The sequence below is a fragment of the Eptesicus fuscus genome, chromosome 4, assembly GCF_027574615.1.
Source record: "Eptesicus fuscus isolate TK198812 chromosome 4, DD_ASM_mEF_20220401, whole genome shotgun sequence".
In the NCBI taxonomy this organism is placed as follows: Eukaryota; Metazoa; Chordata; class Mammalia; order Chiroptera; family Vespertilionidae; genus Eptesicus; species Eptesicus fuscus.
In genome coordinates this window covers 86,030,783-86,050,076 of record NC_072476.1, presented here as the reverse complement: position 1 = coordinate 86,050,076, position 19,294 = coordinate 86,030,783, and the positions used below count along the sequence as shown (strand labels likewise).

The following is a 19,294-nucleotide window of genomic DNA, read 5'->3' as shown; positions in this document are numbered from 1 at the left end:
AGATGGCAGCTCATGCACTACAATGCAGGCCCGAAAAGACTGACATTATTTCAAATTAAAATCTATAATGCTAATACACATCTCCGAGTCTTTGTGCGGGCTTGAGTGCATTCATCTTCTGAATGATTTGCTGATGTGCCTGCTGCTCTGGCTGTTCTCACATGAGTGAAGCTAAAAAGATGGCTTTTAACAGAGAATGGTTAACATTTATTCATACAGACTGATAAAAGCTAACATGCAATTTTCTTTACTAGTAGCCCCCTAATAGGAATTAATGGACATTTTAAAGAGAAATTTCAAGTTCAGGGGACCCAGAAAGAAATACCCCAACAAAGGCAAAGCAACACCATGCCCTCTACTTAACACAACTCCACCAGGTCTTCCTGTGCATTTAAAGGCTGGGGAAAGTCTTCCTTGGCCAGAGGTGGCAGGAAAGTGCCACAAAGTGCAAGTTTTAGCAGCAGAGCCTCACTTTACAACAAGGTTTCATAAAAGATTCTGGAATTTGTGTGTTCAAATTGAAAAAAAAAAGATGACGAAAAGTTCTTATGAAAAGATTGATTGCTGTTTTGTAACTCCTCTATGCAAAGCAGCATTTTATGCTTTCAAAGACTTTTTTTTTAAATGTGTTCCCATGTGTGTTATATTTTTAGAAAGTGATGCATTTCTTAGAAAGTGATTTTATTCACGAGGCATTTGAGCAGATGAAAGGTTAATGACTGATGGATTTTTTGTTGTTGTTGTTCCTGAATTGGATTTCCTATTGTTTTCCCTGTGTGTTCTGAGATATATAATAAGTTAGAGTTTGTGTAGAAGCATCATGGTACATAGAAGGTTCAGGGAGGGAAATTGTTCTTATTTTACTTTTTAATAGTTAAAAAGGTGACTTAATGGTTATAAAACACTTCATTTTGAATTCACTTATAACCAACAACTGAAATATTTTCTCTATAAAACTATATTTTAGACAAAATAAGAACTTTTTTTAGTACAGAAAAGAGACCTTAAAAATAAAAATAAAATATATAAGGCATACTTTGTTAACTGGGATAATAAGAAGGTGATAGAATTATGGGTTTGAAGTGACATTTACATTAAAAAGATTCAATTATTATTTTTTAAATTATTTTCTCTACCAAGATAGGTCAGAACCAGTAATTCAATCCACTGGGAGAGTTTGTTCAACGATGCTCATAAGATAAGCTTGCTGTCTACATTCCTATTAAAAGGGTTAATTATACACCCCATCTAGTAAAACCAAATGAGGTAATGTCTTGTTTATACCATAATTCAGATCTTGGCAAGCCAGTTACCCAGAGCACAGCTACAAACCTCAAAGAGGTAACACTGGCCTCAGAGCTGCAAGGAGACCAACACTAACCAAGTCTCTGCACGTAACTGTAGAAAAGAACCAGCTATGGAATTTCAGAAAGTAAAGAACTTTAGGGATCATTTACCTCCATCCTCTAATTTTACAGATAATAAAATGAGCCCAGGAATGTTGCAGGTATTATTGTACAGCACGCGCTGTGATGGTCTGGGTCACGTGGAACAGCTCCATGTGGCATTTCCAGTGCTTCAAGGGCAACTCTGAACGTCTGCGTGGTGCTGAGGGCAGAAGAGAATCTGGCTGTGGACTTGGAAGAATGTGCTGGGCAGAATTCCAAGGTGGCTTCAGGATTTTCTCCCCATGATGAACATGCTTTATATAATCCCTCCCTTTGAGGATGGGCAGAACTGTGACTATACTGGAATGTCATATTGTATGAGTCTCCTGGAGCTGCCAAACAAAGCACCATAGACTGAGCAGTTTAAACAACAGTAATTTATTGTTCCATGCATCTGGAAGCCAGAAGTCAAAGGCAAGGTGTCATCAGGATTGGCTCCTTCTGAGGCTGAGGAGAACCTGTTTCAGGCCTCTCTCATTGCATTTGGGTTTGTTGGCCATCGTTGGTATTCCTTGGCTACTAGGAACATCATTCCATCTCTACCTTCCAGTTCACATGGCATTCTCCCTGACTGCATGAGTCCATGTCCAAATTTCCACCGTTCTATAGGGATGCCACTCATATTGCATTAGGGCCCACCCTAGTGACCTCATCTTCATCCTCATCTGCAAAGACCCTATTTCCAAATAAGGCCACACTCACAGGCACTTGAACATGTTATTATTATTATTTTTTAAGAAACATGGTTCAACCCATAACAGCCATGGTTATGCTCTGTTACATGGCAAAGTGAATGGATTCTGCAGGTATAATTAAAACTTCTGATCAGTTGAACTTTAGGTATTCGAAAGGTAGATCATCATGGTGTACCTGACCTCTCTGGGTAAGCCCTTTAAGAGAAGGTCAGAGGCAAGAGGCTCCAAGCCAGCAGGTGTGCTGTTCTTTGCCTTTAAGAAAGAGGAGAGGGCTGAGTTGCAGGGATGACAGGCAGCCTCTGAGAGCTGAGTGGCTCAGTGTTAGAACAAGGAAGTGAGCTCTGCCTCATCCCAGCCAACTCCTTGACTTCAACCTGTGTGACCCTGAGTAGAGGGTCCAGACTCCCCACCCTCTGAAACTTGATATAAAAGTATGTGGTTTTAGCCCACTGATTTGGTGGTAGTTTTTTTTTTATATATATAGCAATAGGTAACTAATACAGAGAATGCCCTCCATCTTCATCATCTTGACATCCTCATGCATGATGTTGGGATAACAAAACCTACCACTAAAGTCCGTTTTCAGAATTAAATATATATTAAATAAAATATGTTCTATCTCAACCCATTAACTCAAAATCTATGTTTATTTTGGCAAATCACAAGTTTGAGTGACCCAGAATTATCAAAGAAAGGCAAACTTTGTGCAGTAAGAAGTTAAAGATATGTGAAAGGTACATTAGATGGATGCCAGCATGGTTTAACTGAGTAAAAAGTTGCCTAAAGGAACAATTCAGTATATTGGAAAATATAGTTATATGGCAAACCTCTGTTTTAGTAATGTCAATGGCTAAATTAGTTAGTGCATTACTAATGTTTAACTACAGAATTGGTACTATATCTCACAGATCAAACTTTTGGAACAATTATTTTTCAAACATCAAAATAAATCTATAAACTTGTTGTTTGAAACATCTCTTACCTTCATTGTTATGTATGTTCTATTTGCAGTGGTCCATTCACCCTTTATTTTATTTTTTATTTTTAATTATTTATTGTTTAAAGTATTACATATGTCTCCTTTTTCCCCCATTGACCTCTCCCCAGTCATTCACAGCGCCCCCCCCCCCCCCCCCCGCCGCCCCACCCCGGGCACATGCCCTCATTCCCCTACTGTCTGTGTCCATGATTATGCTTATATGCATGCATACAAGTCCTTTGGTTATCTCTTAACCCCCCTTCCCCCCACAGCCTTCCCTCTGAGGTTGAATGGTCTGTTCAGTGCTTCTATGTCTCTGGATCTATTTTAGTTCATCAGTTTATGTTGTTCATTATATTTCACAATTGAGTGAGATCATGTGATATTTATCTTTCACCCATTCTTCAATTCAACAGAATTTCTTGTATGTGAACCATGGACTCAGTTTTCTGGGTCCTGGAAAAATAAACTTTCCTGGAGCAAGAGCCACTTGTCAGATACATCATCTGAGTTGCAGATTCTTTGCTGTAAATAAAAATTAATAACACTCACCTCTGGAGGTTGTTTTGGATACTACATAATGTGATGCATATGAAAAGATTCTGTGCTTTAAGGCATTATGAGTTACAGAGCTGTCGTTCAACTCCTACTTGACTATAAAGGCCTTGGGTATCAAGTGTATTGATGACCATCTTTAGAATAAAATATTTTCCTTAAAGGACAGAGAGAAAAATTCAGACACTAGAATCAGAGCAGCAGACACACTGCTGTGTGTCCACTGGAAGCTTCTGTACAACACTCAACTTTCCAATTTTGCCCTGCAAGGCCGAGGTTCCTCTTTCTTTCTTTTTACACCCCCTTTTCCTGTCACATTGTATTATCTCTGACTCTACAATGTTCTCAGCTCACTCTCAAGGTACATGTGGTACTCTTCTCATCTCTTTATTTGTGTTTGAACTGCTGGAAACTTGTTGGTCCAGTTGTCTGCAGTAGATGACCTGGAGAAAGCATCAGAGTGAGAATGAGGACAAACAAGCATTCCCAGAAGCAGATAAGGACCTTGAGTGAACCGTGGGTGAGTATTCAGGGCTTGGAGGGCCTCAGACACATCATATTTCTCCCATCCTGAACATCACATCTGACCTGTCCCATTCCTCTAGCTAATGCTCAGGCAGCACAGCTCTGGAAAGGAGAGTCATTCTCCCAGTCTCTGAATTTTCTCCTTCAATTCTATCTTGAACCATCTTCTGTGAAGTTTTGGTCCCCATGCAACAATATTTTAAATATTTTTTTATTGATTTCAGAGAGGACGGGAGAGGGAGAGAGAGATAGAAACATAAATGATAAGAGAGAATCATTGATTCTCTGCCTCCTGCACACCGCACACTGGTAAACAAGCACATAACCCAGGCATGTGCCCTGACCAGGAATCAAACTCGTGACTACCTGGTTCATAGGTCCATGCGCAGCCACTGAGCCAAGCTGACTAGGCCCCATGCAACCATTGAATGTGCTCTCATTTGGGTTAGCAATGACCTTCACACTGTGAAATTCCATGGGAAGTTTTCAGTCCTCATCTTATTTGGTCCAGAAGCAGCATTTACTATGGTTGATCAACCTCTCCTACTTAGAAGCCTTTAATTCTCATAGTCCTGGGAAACCACCCTCTCCAAGGTTCATTCTACCCAAGGGGCTGCTACTTCTAAGGGAAGAAGTAAATTTTTTGATACTTTTAAAAAATTTTCCTAACCTCTTAAAGTTGGTGTGCCTTTGGACTCAGTCCTTGAATCCCTTTTCTCTTTAGATTTTTTTTCCTGTGATATTGTCAATTCGTATGCCTTTCAATACCCTCTATATATCAATAACTCCAGTTTTCTATTTCCAGCCCTATCTATCCTCTGATTCTTTCTCTTTATGGATTCTTTCTTTTTATGGAACATTCATGTGGACCAAGTCCTTCAATCCTGAAGGCCACTCTTGAGCTAAGCAATGCTATTACCACCTTATTTTGCAGACAAGAAAACTGAGGCCTAGGAAAGAAGTAAGCTGAATTTGGAGTTAAGTCCAAGTTCCATAGTCAGTGTTCTTAACTTCAATGCTAGTCAACTTAGAATGGCCAGTAAATCCCTTAGGAAGGAGAAAGACTCATGTTTTCTAATTTTTGTTAATGATATTCCCCTTTCCTACATTGCTGCCCATAAATTGACTTTATTCACTTAGCAAATAATTATCACCTCGCTTCACACATATTAGATGTGGGCTTGCATTTGTACTACAATTTGTGGTCTACAGAATGATGTCAACACACTTCTTCATGTGATTTTCCCAACTAGCCCATAAGGTAGGCAGGACAAGAATTTTTGTTATAACCTCCACTGCCTGTCTGGTATCTGAGTCAGCTTGATACTCTTACTGATTTCCTCCCTTTAGTTGGAAATTTCCAAGGAACCCTCTATAAGGCACTCTGTTTCCTCAAGGATGTCCCAAATTTTCTCCATTCTTCATCCTGACCACACTTCTGTCTTGTTCACGTATTGTTTTGCACACATCACCCAGCCACCACTTTAGCTCTTTGAACTAAGAGGCATTCAAGAATCCTCAGTACATTGTCACCTGGGACACTGCCTTCCCTAACCCCTCACACAGATGGGTGTTGGCTCTGTTCCCAGGGGGTGCAGGGAAACAGAATAGAAAATCTGGGTGAGAACCTGGAGTCCTCTCAATCTGGGTCAGATTTTTCTGGTACTATGTGCCCCAGTCCTTGAACAGCGCTATGTCATATGCTGCCCTGCTGTGCAAGTCATAGCTGTAAGCTTTTTAACTTAGGTAGCTGAATTATTATTCAATTTTTATTTTTAGAGCCAGAGCAGACACAATCAATTTAATTTCAATGCTCTGATCATAAACCTCCATGTTAATATAGCCCCTTTAAATCAAGTGTTTATGGGTCCTATAAGCACCACCTGGAAATTTTACCTTAAGGTCCTAAAGTCATTTGGCTACAAATTACTTAATATTCTCTTGCACCAATTTCTGTGGCCTGGATTTGATTATTTCTAATTATCATAAATGCTCCTCTGCGTTCCAGACGTGCACTGTTACAGTCACTCCATCAACTCAATATTTCATGTTCATGTTCAGACTAAGAGAGCTGAGTTCTAAACCATGCGTGCTTTCCCAGCCCTGGGGTGAGACATTTAGCAACCCTCAAACCTCTTATTGTGCAATAGACAAAGACCACAAACGTTCCACCCCTTTTCCTCTTGTGGACTATCAGATTCTACCTGAATTGCTATCTTTTCCTCCTGGCGACTGTGTTGACTTCACACAGCACAACTAAGAATGCAACAAGAGAGGTTTCTTTGCAATGAGCTTGCAGTGTGTCTCTTTGTAAATATCACAGGCCCAAGTACAATTTGTGTTGTCTCTGCTTTTAGGAGAAGTCATTGGAGATGACTCCTGTTGGCATCTGATGATCCCAGGAGGCCTCTTTGCCTAGTTCACTTCCCGCAGCACTAAAGCAGGCAAAGCATTTGGGATTGATGCTTCCATCCTGCTCCTGCTCCTGGCACCTCCCCCTAATCCCCATTCTGCTCTTCACCTCAGTGCATCCAGCCAGCTAAGCAGTTGGAGCTGATGTAACTCAGGCTGTCAAAGGTGCAAGTTAAGGCAGCCGATTTACGGCAGGAGGCAAGAGGCAGGTCATCCCCTCCTCTGACCTTTACTGCTCTCAAGGCCTCTGGTTCCTTCAAGATGAGGGGGCCTGACAGAGGCAAAGTCAAGGCTGCAGGCTTGAATGCATCCTTTCCACTCTGTATTTTCACAAACTAGACACACTTTCTCTCTGCTCCTAATTTCTTTCAAAAAATACAGACGGATTTCCCAGTTTAATTTGACAAACACTTCTGCCCATTTGCTGGCTTTAGGGTCAGGAATACAGGCCATTAGTAGAGGTTGTACTCACCAAACCTTCTCATTCCTGGCACCTAGTCAAAACTTAGCTCTAGGGATGGTGGGGACTAACAAAGTCAGGCAAGACTTTCACCATGCACTTTTTGCAATATAACAGGGGATCAAAAGAGAATGAAGCAAAGTCTTTCATATACCCAGTGCTTCTAGAAAATACAGTGAGCTGTTTATTTAAATGTGTGCTGTAGATATAGATACTTTTACTCTTTATTTCAAGATAAAAAGTGATAAACTACAACAAGTCATATTATATAAATAACTGGAACTAAGCTTTTAATAACTAAGTCATATATTAATGAAATATAGGATTTTAATGTTATCTTTAATTATTAACATAATCAGTAATATTAATATTAATCTGATCATTAATAACCTTTAAATGGCTTGGTATTGCCTCACAGTACTAGAAAAATAAATATTACTTACTAATCATTTTACCTATAACTTAATGGCTCACTAAATATTATTTAATTTTTAAAAATTAAATAAATAAAGCAATAGAGACATTTGGATACTTGAAAGGCAAGTGTACAACAAAGTACAAATAATGAACCTGGGAGAGGTTGGTGGATCCCAGCCCAGCAGCTAGTAAGACCCTGCTCCCTGGAGGGACAGCATGGCAGCACACATGGAACAAAGAACTCAATAAGAAACAAAAGTTCCTGTACAACTCATGCAAGCCTGTTAGGAAATGCTATTACCACCCGTCACCTTTCCCTGATCACCTCCCCTGGACCAAGGATCCAGCTGCTCCAATGACTCACAGAACTTTTCCTGCAGCTAAAAGGATTTTTCTTAGAACAGTTCTCAGGCCCTGCAAATGCAACATAACAACAGGCCAAGATTCCTCTCCCCAAACCCACTCCCAGCCAACATACCTCATCATCACCAAGTAGGAATTATTTTTCCTCCTAGACTCATAAGGAAACCAGCATGCCCCCGTCTCTCTCAGCCTCCATACTTCTTGATTAACCAAATAGTCCTATCACCCCACATCTCTCTGGTATGTCCCCTCTCCCCCATAGAGAAGAGACATCCCCAACCACTTTATTGACTTCAATTTCTCCCCCTAACCATCCTTTTTTATTTTGTGTCTGGGGCCCTTTTTCTACAAAGCAAATCTGTTCAAGTTCCTCATCTGCTTAGAAGCAACTTTAAGCAATTGCCCAAACACCTTCAAAATAACATGAGACCTCTTTCCTTGTGAAGTTCAACTTCAGCTGCACCTTAGAATCAAGGGGAAAGTTTTTTAAATATTTTGACGCCTGGACTATATCCGAGACCAATTAAACTAAAATATGTGAGAATGAGGCATCAGGATTTTCCATTTCCCAGGTGATTCTGGGATGCAGCCAAGGTTTTGAAAGTTGATCATGCTTCAGTCTACCTGACAGGCTGGAGAAATGAGGTTCACAGCTGAAAAGTGCACATTGCTCAACATGGGTCCCTTTTATAGGTCCTCTCCTTGCCTCCATCTTTTGGCACCAGAAATCCATTGATTTTACTGATATGTTTACTTATTTACCTATTTATTTATAGTTTAACAGGTCTCAGATGTGTAAGATTAGATTTTGCATTCTTGTGTTTATGGCATACATTGTTCCATGCTGACTTATTTTTATTAAGGTATTTAGTTATTTATTTTTAATAATATAACTAATTCTTATAAACTCACTCTCAGAAAGCAAGTGTGACCTTTATAATAACTTACCAGTACACGTAACCATAAACTTCACTTTTTTGCCTTCCTCTTTCATTGCAACAATCATCCTTTATACTATACTAGAGGCCCGGTGCACGAAATTCGTGCACTGGGGGGTGGGGTGGGGGGGTGTGCCCCTCAGTCCAATCTGCACCCTCTTCAATCTGGGACCCCTCAGGGGATGTCCAACTTCCAGCAGTCGGACATCCCTCTCACAATCCGGAACCGCTGGCTCCTAACCACTCTGCCTGCCTGCCTGATTGTCCCTAACCCCACTGCCTGCCTGCCTGCTCGCCCTTACCTTGATCTCCTGCCAGCCTGATTGCCCCTACCTTGCCCTCCCCTATCAGCCTATCACCCCAAACTGCCTGTGCCTTGGCCCCCAGTCTGGCCTCCCTCTGGAGGCACCACCCCCAAGCCCCAATGCTGCTGCCACTGCAGCTGGTTATGGATGCCTGAGCCTTGGCCTTTGTAGCCACTGCGGCTTTGTCTGGAAAGATGTCCGGAAGACAACCACTCTAATTAGCATATTACCCTTTTATTAGTATAGATTTGGGGACCATTACAACCACGCAGAACTTGAAGAAAACACATGGCCCTGGTCAGTTTGGCTTAATGGAGAGAGCATCGGCCTGTGGACTGAAGAGTCCAGGTTTGATTCTGATCAGGGGCACACATGCCTGGGTTTTGGGCTCAATCCCCAGTAGGGGGCCTGTGGGCGGCAGCTGATCGGTGATTCTTCTTTTTTTTTTTTTAATATATTTTATTGATTTTTCACAGAGAGGAAGGGAGAGGGATAGAGAGCTAGAAACATCGATGAGAGAGAAACATCGACCAGCTGCTTCCTGCACACCCCCCACCGGGATATGTGCCAGCAACCAATGTACATGCCCTTAACCGGAATCGAACCTGGGACCTTCCAGTCCGCAGACCGACGCTCTATCCACTGAGCCAAACCGGTTTTGGCTGATCAGTGATTCTTATCATTGATGTTTCTATCTCTCTCTCCCTCTCCCTTTCTGAAATTTAAAAAATATATATTTTTTAAAGAAAACACATGATCTTCACTTTGGGCTTTGTCATTTTACAATATCCTTTGTGCAGTGTTTTAACTTCCCTCAACTTTCCTTTACCCACCTTTAAAGTGCAATCTATTTTGGGGAAGATGATCAGGAAAGTGATTCCAATGGGTAGAAGTTTTTTTTGGAGGGGATGGGTCATGAAGATATTTAAAAATTGAGCATGGTGATGGTTGTACCACTCTGAATTTACTTTAAAAAACCAGTTCATTGTACACTTTAGGTGACATGTACAGTATATGGGTTATATCTCAACAAAGCTGTTCTTTTATTTCTTTTTAAATAAAGACCAGTCTTATAATCAATTGCAGATGTTTTCAGAGGCCCCTCAAGATTTGCTCACCACGTCCCAAATCACGGCTGTGATTCCCAGTTGCCTCCAGTCCTGGTGGATCTGGATGGTGTGGTTTGCAAAGGAGAAGGTGGCAAGAGGCTTATAGAATTTCGGCAACCCCATCCCCCCGGTCTCCTCATAGGGCACCAGGGCCATTCCCACTGTGCCAGCTCTGCTCCCTTTAACCTGTTGGGCAGAAGAATCCTGCGTGCTCTGGCCAGAAAGTGTATTCTTTCTTAGGTGGCCCGGATGCTTTTTTAAAGGTCGTTTTATGGATTCAAAAGAATAAACAGAGATGTGGAAAGCTTTTGTCAAAATCCTTTTACATGGTTCTTCCAGTCTCATGGGAAATGAGATGTGGCTCTGAATTCATCCCAAAGTGTGTCTTTGGGCAAAAGTACCCAGAACGGCACAACTCCTGCAGAATGCCCCACACACTTTGCTGTCAGGACTCAGGGGGGCTTGAGGGTGAGCGAGGCGGAGGTGCCAGCACAGGACCTGGGAGAAGGTAGCACTTTCTACACTCCCCAGGCCACGTGGACTACAGCAGTACCCGCCCAGGTGGGCAGGGTGTTTCTGCTGTTTTGTTTTGGTCTGGCCTCCACCCTGTCAGCCACGGACCTGTGCCTGCACTGAGACTGAATGCTTTGATGGCCCTACTTTTTGGTGGACAGTGGATGCACTCCCAGAGACTGGCAGTTAGACTCTGGTGGCTTCTGAGTCCCTTGCGGGGAGAGCCCGGCCCTAGGTCAAGAACAGACTCAGGCGTCCTCGGCCAGGAGGCCTCCTTGGGCTAGGGGCCGCCACAGTTTGAAGGCTGGCCATGACCCCAATCCTGGCAGGGGTCTCCTCTGGGGTGCTGGCAGGCCTGGGCTAGGGCTGCGGGCGGTTTAGAGGCCGGTCACGCCCCCGATCCTGGTGGGGATCTCCTCTGGGGCGCTGGTAGGCCTGGGTTAGGGTCACTGGTGGTTTGGAGGCCGGTCACGCCCCCGATCCTGGTGGGGGTCTCCTCTGGGGTGCTGGCAGGCCTGGGCTAATGGCCACCCTGGTTTAGAGACTGGTCAAGCCCCCGATCCTGGTGGGGGTCTCCTCTGGGGCACTGGCAGGCCTGGGCTCTGGCGCCTCAAAGGGAGAGGTTCCTGAATCTGCTTCCCACACACCTAGGCTAGGATACATCTTGTAGGAGGCGGCTTCAATGCCGGGGGTCGGTGACCAGGTCCTCCGGAGCCTCGCTTTCTGGGCTGCAGTCCCACGTCTCCCAGTGCCCCAGCCTCGGATGTGCCCACGCAGTTGCCCCCACCACCAGCCACCTCAGCGCAGGCCACAGCAGCTGAAGCCAGCCTCTTGGAAGCCAGGCCACCACACCCACCACCTCTAGTAGCTCTCTGCTGCTTGCTCTCTGTGCCCTGTCCACTGGGGTGGGGGGAGTGCTCCCAGCCCAGAGGCCCTCCCTCCCTCATTAACCTATGACTTCCCTTTACTTAAAGTTTTACTAGTCATATATATTTCTAAGGTTATTGTATTTCTATTTTTAATTTATCAAAATTATTTTAATTTATGAAAAGTATTTTACTGAATGAATTTGCATTACAGTATCAGACATTCACAATAAAGTGAGAAAAAGAGACAGAGAGAAACAAAGAAAGAGACAGACAGAAACAGAGAGAGAGAGGAGAATGAGAGAGTAAATTTTATTTTAATGAATTCCCATGGTATAGTGGGTGTTGGCAAGTCTAAAATTTGTAGGGCAGGTGGGCAAATTTACAATTCAACTAAAAGTGATGATTCAGACTTGAGTTTGAATTCTGCAGGCCTGCAGGCTAGAAACTCAGGTTATGGTACAGTCTTTAGCTGAAACCAGTCTTTGCTCTTAAGGTTTTCAACTGATTAGCTGAAGCCCACCCACTTTATTGAGGCTAATCTTCTTTACTCAAAGTCTACTGATTTAAATGTTCATCACATTTCCGCCCCCTCACCCCCCCGCCCCCGTCATCTGTTTCATTTCTGATACTGGAAATTTGTGTCCTCTCTCTTTTTTTCTTAGCCTGGCTAGATGCTTATTGATTTCATTGATCTTTTCAAAGAATCAACTTTTACTTTTGTTGACTTTCTCTATTAACTTCTGTATCCAATTTTATTGATTTACTAGGGGACCAGGACACGAATTCGTGCATTTGAAAGGAATTGTGGGCCGTGAGGCTGTGGTAGGCACAGGGGTGGGTCTCTGATCATCCTCTGCGCCCCCACCCCGCCCCTCCCACTGCAGCCCCAGGTTTCCTGTCTGCTGGCAGCCCCGCTCCTCCTGTCACTGCTCCCACACACTGATGATGCCAGCCCCACTCGCACCCACTGATGGTGCAGAGCAATTGGGAACAGAGCCAGCAGCAGGTGTGAGTGGTGGCTGCTGCTCCAATCACCCCTCAAGAGCAGGGGGAGGTGGAGAAGGCCTCAGGGGTGATCAGGGTTGGCAGCTGCCGCTTGCACCCACTGATGGCACTGAGTAATTGGGACTGGTGCTGGGCACAGGCAGTGGGTGTGAGTGGTGGCTTTGGCATTGGCAATGGGTGTGAACGGAGCTGGTACTGGCAGTAGGTGTGAGTGCCGGGCAGGAGCAAAGAATTTTCAGTAACCACCAGAGGCTCGCCCCAATGACAGTGACTGGCTCCCAGCCTTGGTCTGGTGACCCCACTCACCTGTTTCACCATCCCACCATGACCAACACCCACCATGTTCCACACATGCCCCGTGGTGGTCAGCGCACATCATAGCAACCAGTTGTTCCTTTGTTCTGATTGTTCCACTGTTCGGTCTATTTGCATATTAGCCTTTTTTTATATAGGACTAGAGACCCAGTGCATGAAATTTGTGCACAGGGGGTCCTTAGGCCTGGCCGGTGATCAGGGCCAATCAGGGCCTTCCTGCCTGTTGCTGGCTGCCGGCCAGGGCCTGCCAGAAGGGGGAGGGACTGCAGGAGGTTGGCTGGCTGCAGGAGGTTGGCTGTGGGAGCGCACTGACCACCAGGGAGCAGCTTCTGCATTGAGCACCTGCCCCCTGGCAGTCAGTATGCATCATAGTGACCAGTTGTTCTGGTCGTTCTGGCATTCTGGTCACTTAGGCTTTTATATATATAGATATTATAATTCTTATTTTCTTTCTTCTTCTTCCTTTGGATTTTCTTTGCTTCTCCCACCCCCTAGTTCTGTAAAGTGGAAACTTAGATAGTCAATATTAGGTATTTTCTTATTTCCTTGTGTATTTATTCAATGGTATGACTTTCCCTCTATTGACTGCTTTTGCTGAATTCCACAAAGTTTAGTAAGTTGCATTTTCATTTTTATTTAGCTTAAATATTTTAAAATGTATTTTGATATTTCTTCTTTGAATCATGTATTATTTATAAATGTGTTGTTTAATCTCTATTGTTTTATTATTTATTTTTAGTTTACATTGTGATCTGAGAGCATATGTTGTATGATTTTTATTTTTAAACTTTTGTTAAAGTATGTTTTATAAACTAGCATGTGGTCTATCTTGGTGAATATTTCTTGTGAACTTGAAAAGAGTGTGTATTATGTTACTGCTGGATATAAAAACGTCTATAGATGTCAATTACACCCAGTTGACTAATGGTAATATTGAGTTCAACTATATCATTACTAATTTTCTGCCTGTTGATAAAAAAATTTAACCACTATTCAAATTTATTTAATAGGTACTTTACTTTTTAAGAATGCCTTATTTTATCAGCTAAAGATTTTTGAAAGTTTATAATAATTATTGTTATTTATAAATTGATGATGTTTATAAATTTTCTAACAAGCTATTTATTAATTTAAATTTTCAAAGTTGTCACATACAATTTGTATCTTTCCAAAAATAAGCCTGTTATTTTCTCTCTCACTCTACTTTAATTCACTTCTACCAGTAAATTCTTAATTTTATTTATATACTTCCATAGTAATAGTATAATGAATATATAACTGACTTGCATTTATCATTATTCAGTACATGAAAGACTATATATAATTTTACAAATTTGAACATGTATGTTATAATATTTTGATGTAATGTTTGCAAATTTATATCTAAAGGAAATTTTGATTAAAGCATTGAATTTGAACTAAAATAAATATTCCATGAGGAAACAAGTCCAGCTGGTATTTGTATTGTAACAGTGCCTATTTCTTTTTGTATCTGGATAAGTAAAGGGAACATTGTCGTTGCAGTATTAAATTATTTTATTCACTACAAGCATAAAACAGATCTATAGATGGACCTCAAATTACCTTCCAAAAGGTTCACTATTATTTTCCTCCTTTCTGATGGAGCCCTCAAGAGATAACATTTTACACCAAATTATGCTGCCTGGTGCCCTTAGTAAATGTAAACTCTATTGAACTCAGTTTCACCTATAGAAACATAACCATTTTTCCACGGGGGTTTTGTGAAGATTGTGAGATAATGTAGGTGGGCAAATTTAATATCTGTTACATGATATTGCAGTATAATACCTCCTTTTTTATTGTAAGAATTTATTTTAGCCATTTATATTCCTTAGATTTATGAATCTGGGGACTCAGGGTGTATTACTTATATGTAAAAAGTAAGATATGAGCAACTTGACTCTTAATAACATTACCACATATTTAGATAATTTAACAAACTTGTCAAAGGCAATTTCTTAGTTAAAAATTATATTGAGAGCATTAGCTGTATGTTCACAGATAGCCAAGAAATTTATTTTAAAAATAAACAAACAAGTGTTTACTATACCTAAAACTATGCTTTTAAAATGTTATTTTAAAATAATATTGTGTTTAAATAATATGTTTATATTAAACTAACTATAGAGGCTTCCAATATCTCTGGATTTCTTTATATTAATTACAGAGAAACAGGATATTCTATACTTAATCATAAAAATGTCAATGCTGCTATAGTTGTTACATATGATAAAAAAACATTTCTTTTAAAATATATATAGTTTTATTGATTTCAGAGAGGAAAGAAGCGGGAGAGAGAGAGATAGAAACATCAATGATGGGAGAGAATCATTGATCGCCTGCCTCCTGAATGCCCCACACTGGGGATTGAGCCTGCAATTCAGTCATATGCCCTGAATGGGAATCAAACTGTGACCTCCTGGTTCATAGGTCGAGGCTCAACCACTGTGCCAAGCTGGCCAGGCAGAGGCCTATTTCTTAAAGCTCTGTTTTTACCCCTTCTTTCACATGCATTTGCTCAATCAGCATAATTCTGAATCATCTTTGTTGAGAAGGAAACAACCAGTGATAGGCTGGGAAGGAATTATGACCCATTCCCTGGGTGGAAGGAAGCCTGATTTTTATTATTTGCCAATTTCTCTGAAATACATACTCCCTTCATAGTCAGATTCAAACTATCAATGTGCCAAACTGAGCAAAGAATTGGGAAGATACTAAGTGATGTGCCCATTACACTCTGAAATTGGTTGGTTCCCGTTCTAATATTTTTCTTGAAACAAAGAAAAAAGAAATAATAATAGTTCCTTATCTCAATGCCCTGTTAATGCTCTTCAGTGAGAAGGAGAGCTCTAGGAATATTTTTTTCATTTTGTATAATGTTTCATTGCACATGATCCTGCAAGTACTCATCCTACCCAATACTTGCTCAGCAATGACAAAGGTGATTGACCAATACACTGAGCTCTTTTTATTAAATCTGTGCAACTCTATCTTCTCATTGTACTTTAAGATCTATGTGCATGTTTTCTCCTCTCCTAAAAATTGTGCTGTAAGCTCTTCTTGGTGTCATTAAAATACGATGGCCTGAGGGTAGAGGCGGGGGGTGCACTTGGGAAACCTTGTTCAGAAGGATTGAGTCACCCAGGAATCTCCCAGGGCAACTTCTCATTCAGGCATTGGCCAGCAGCCCATTGTCTGGGGGAAGATGGTGTAATTTTATATTTTGTGTTTTGAGGGTTCAAAAACTGATTTTTTTTTTAGAACTCCTGGGTACAGATCTCCATGATGGAAAAGGAAATGATTTTCCCAGATTCAGGAGTGTACAGTATCTGGATTTTATCTTTGGGCTCACTGTGAGCTGGAAATGAGTCACTCAGGAATGGAGACACTAGAGCTCTTGAAATTCAGAGATGACAGAAAACCCAAGGGGGATAATGTTAGACTACTTGCTAAAATACAGAGGTGGCTACAGTGATTAATTAGAAATAATGTAACACCTACTGTATTCATGACAATTACATATGGCAAGTTTGTGTTGTTAAATAGGCATATACTATTAAACACACAAGAACATGCTATATGAATTGTGATTTTTTTTCCTAGATATATGCATCCGAAGAATGCATTTTTTACTTACAACTGATGTTGAAGAAGCAGTGGTACCCTAGTTCCCATGGCAATCAGTGTTCGGAAGAGTGTCCCAAAGCAGAGATTGACAGTGGACTGGTGCTCACCCTGAACTTCTTTGTGAGAAGCTCCAGTGCTGCAACTGGTCAGCAAATGCTACTGATACAAAATTTTCTGTGCTTCGTTTTCTCCATCTTTGACTTAGTCATATGTTCAGATGCAAAGCCTTCCTTTCATGAGGATCATGTACAATATATTTGTATGATCTCATAGGAACAGAACCAAATGTGACATGAAATACAGCTGTGAGTATGATTAACAGACTGACTAAAACTGATTCAGAAAGCAAAGAGAGTTACTTAAACTTAGAGTGTGAATGAGAGTTGGAGCATATGATAGATGTCAATATTGTCTTTTTGGAGAATGGAATTTTAAAAAGGATTTTGGAGCATCAAGTTCCCTTTTGCAGATTACTTTTCTTCAAAACAACTTATTTTTTTTAAAAAAATTTTGAATTCCTTGTCTCCATATATACTAGTCCAGTTTTAAAGAAAATGAAAGGGCTTCACCCATTTTCTTGCACATATTGTCCTGGGTTGCTGCTGTTAACAGGGTCAGTTTGGGTTAGATGCCATTTCCTTTAGGGGTTGATTTCCCTTGTGGTGGACTTTCTCTGTCATCATGAAGAGAATCGGGCCCCACTAAAGTGTCAAAAGGAATGACAACAGAGAAACTAGGCCATTCCAATAGGCAGTGCATCAGTCAATATGATCACCTTGGCTTTCTGTCTGTATAGCGCATGTGAACAGCACACTTTTTAGTGGTTCTGCCCAAGCCTTAAAGTTCGTCCACCCTGAATAAATACCTTGAATGACATCTACTTCTGCTCCTCCTCCCCCTCCTTCATTTCCTCCTCCTCTTCCCCTTCCTTCTTTTTTTCATAAATCCCATCCTTAGGGGAAAGTACAGTATATACTCAACTTACAAAGAAATACTTGCAATCTTTTGAAAATTATCAAGGAAATTGATTTTGGCCTCTCTGCTCCCTTGTGGGTGTTTTTTTATTTATTTTTTATTTTTTATTTTTTTTGCAAAGTAGAAGCTATTGTTGATATGTGTGTCAAGTAGAATGTCTAAATTTATGTAACCACTGCCCCTCCTAACCCACCGAGGGGCCAGATATCCTCTTATCCACAGTGTTAAATTGTTGTGTGTTATTCTAACATAAGTTGCAACTTAAACATCTTATAATAGACAAGTTTTATGTAACACTATTGTATGTTGAAATAAGTCTGTAGGTTGAATTTCCTGTGTGGCTTTGCCACAGGCAGAAAGCTTTGAGGGAATGAAGGCTTCATCTGGAGCTGCTTGGAGCTCACAGAAGACAGAAACAGAAACTCTGGGTGCTGAGGACAGAGAGGGGCAGGTTCCCCTTGCCTTCTGTGGCTGCTTCAAGTTGCTCTTACTGTTTCATGTGACATGGTAACAGCCAAAAGTGGCACACCTTTCCAAGTCCTTTTTAGAGGCCAGATAATTTATATGGTAATCTCATGCAAATCTTGAAAAGTATGTTTTAAATCCAAGGATGATAATGGCTAAAATGAATTCAATACTGACCCCTAGAACCTGGAGAGGTGGGCATTTTCCTGTCCCCATCATGATTTTCCATGCCCTCTTTACTGAACTCATTACAATGTGGAAAGGAGTACAGAGCTTTGCTTCCACCCTCAGAAGGAAAATATGCCAGTTAATCTACAAAGTTATATATTTATTAAGCCATAAGAGAGATAATGTATCAAGGCCACCAAAGACTCAACATCCTAAAGAGAAACACACCTCTGAAAGGGAGGCAAGATGAATTAGCTGCTGCTCTTTGGTAAAGTGTTGGAGAAAGAGGTGGCTACATTTTAAGTGGATATCAGGAAATTAAATAGAGCCCGGCTGGTGTGGCTCATTGGTTAATATCAACCCATGAACAAAGAGGTCATTGGTTCAATTCCCTGTCGGGGCATATGCCTCGGTTGCAAGCCCTCTTGGAACCTCCAGTAGGGGGTGTGCAGGAGGTAGCCCATCAATGTTTCTCATAGATTTTTCTCTCTTTCTAAAAATTCAATAATATATATATTTTTAAAAAAATGAAATTAAATACAATTGTCTAAAAAATTGTTCTAGACCAGTGCTGGCTGCTATGTTAGTTTTGAATAGGTAGTGGCCCCCAGAAACAAGCAGTGACCCACTCAACTCCAAGCATTTTTCTGCAGGTCTTCATTGTGAGCTCAAGATACATTGGGGGCAGACAGGAAAGCTGGGAGAATATGCAGACATACAGGTTATTGGAAGCTCCTGAATGGCAGGCATAAAGCGCAATCAAAGATACAGAGCAGTTTAACTGCTCATTTTTAAAAATGTCTTCCAGTACATTCATGCTCTGAACATCATTTTCTCACAAAGTTGTGAGGTGAATAGACTTCACATCTAGTCAATCACTTAAGCCACATGATTCACCCAATTCTTTCCATGACCCCAGGAGATTTATAGAGTCCAGAAAAATGTTTTTTTTTTTTTTTACCTACATTCAAGCAAGGATAGCATAAGATTCTGACCTGTGTCTTCAGGTGACCAGGCTGCACTGTAAGGTTTGGGCGTATGCCATTTCAATGGCAGGTAGGCTCTTTCCTTAAGGATGTCTTGCTACCCAGGTAACTGCTCAAGCTGTCTATCTACCTTGAGGTAAAAAT

General features: G+C 41.3%; 1 long non-coding RNA gene across 1 annotated transcript in view; it reads left to right on the top strand.

Annotated features, from left to right (window-relative positions):
* The window catches only part of LOC114230093 (uncharacterized), a 45,170-nt gene extending 28,405 nt beyond the window's left edge, over positions 1 to 16,765 (top strand). Inside the window, exon 3 of the long non-coding RNA XR_008555703.1 lies at positions 16,533 to 16,765. This is a non-coding gene — a long non-coding RNA (uncharacterized LOC114230093). The remainder of the gene's footprint in view (positions 1 to 16,532) is intronic.
* Positions 16,766 to 19,294: the final 2,529 nt, after the last annotated feature.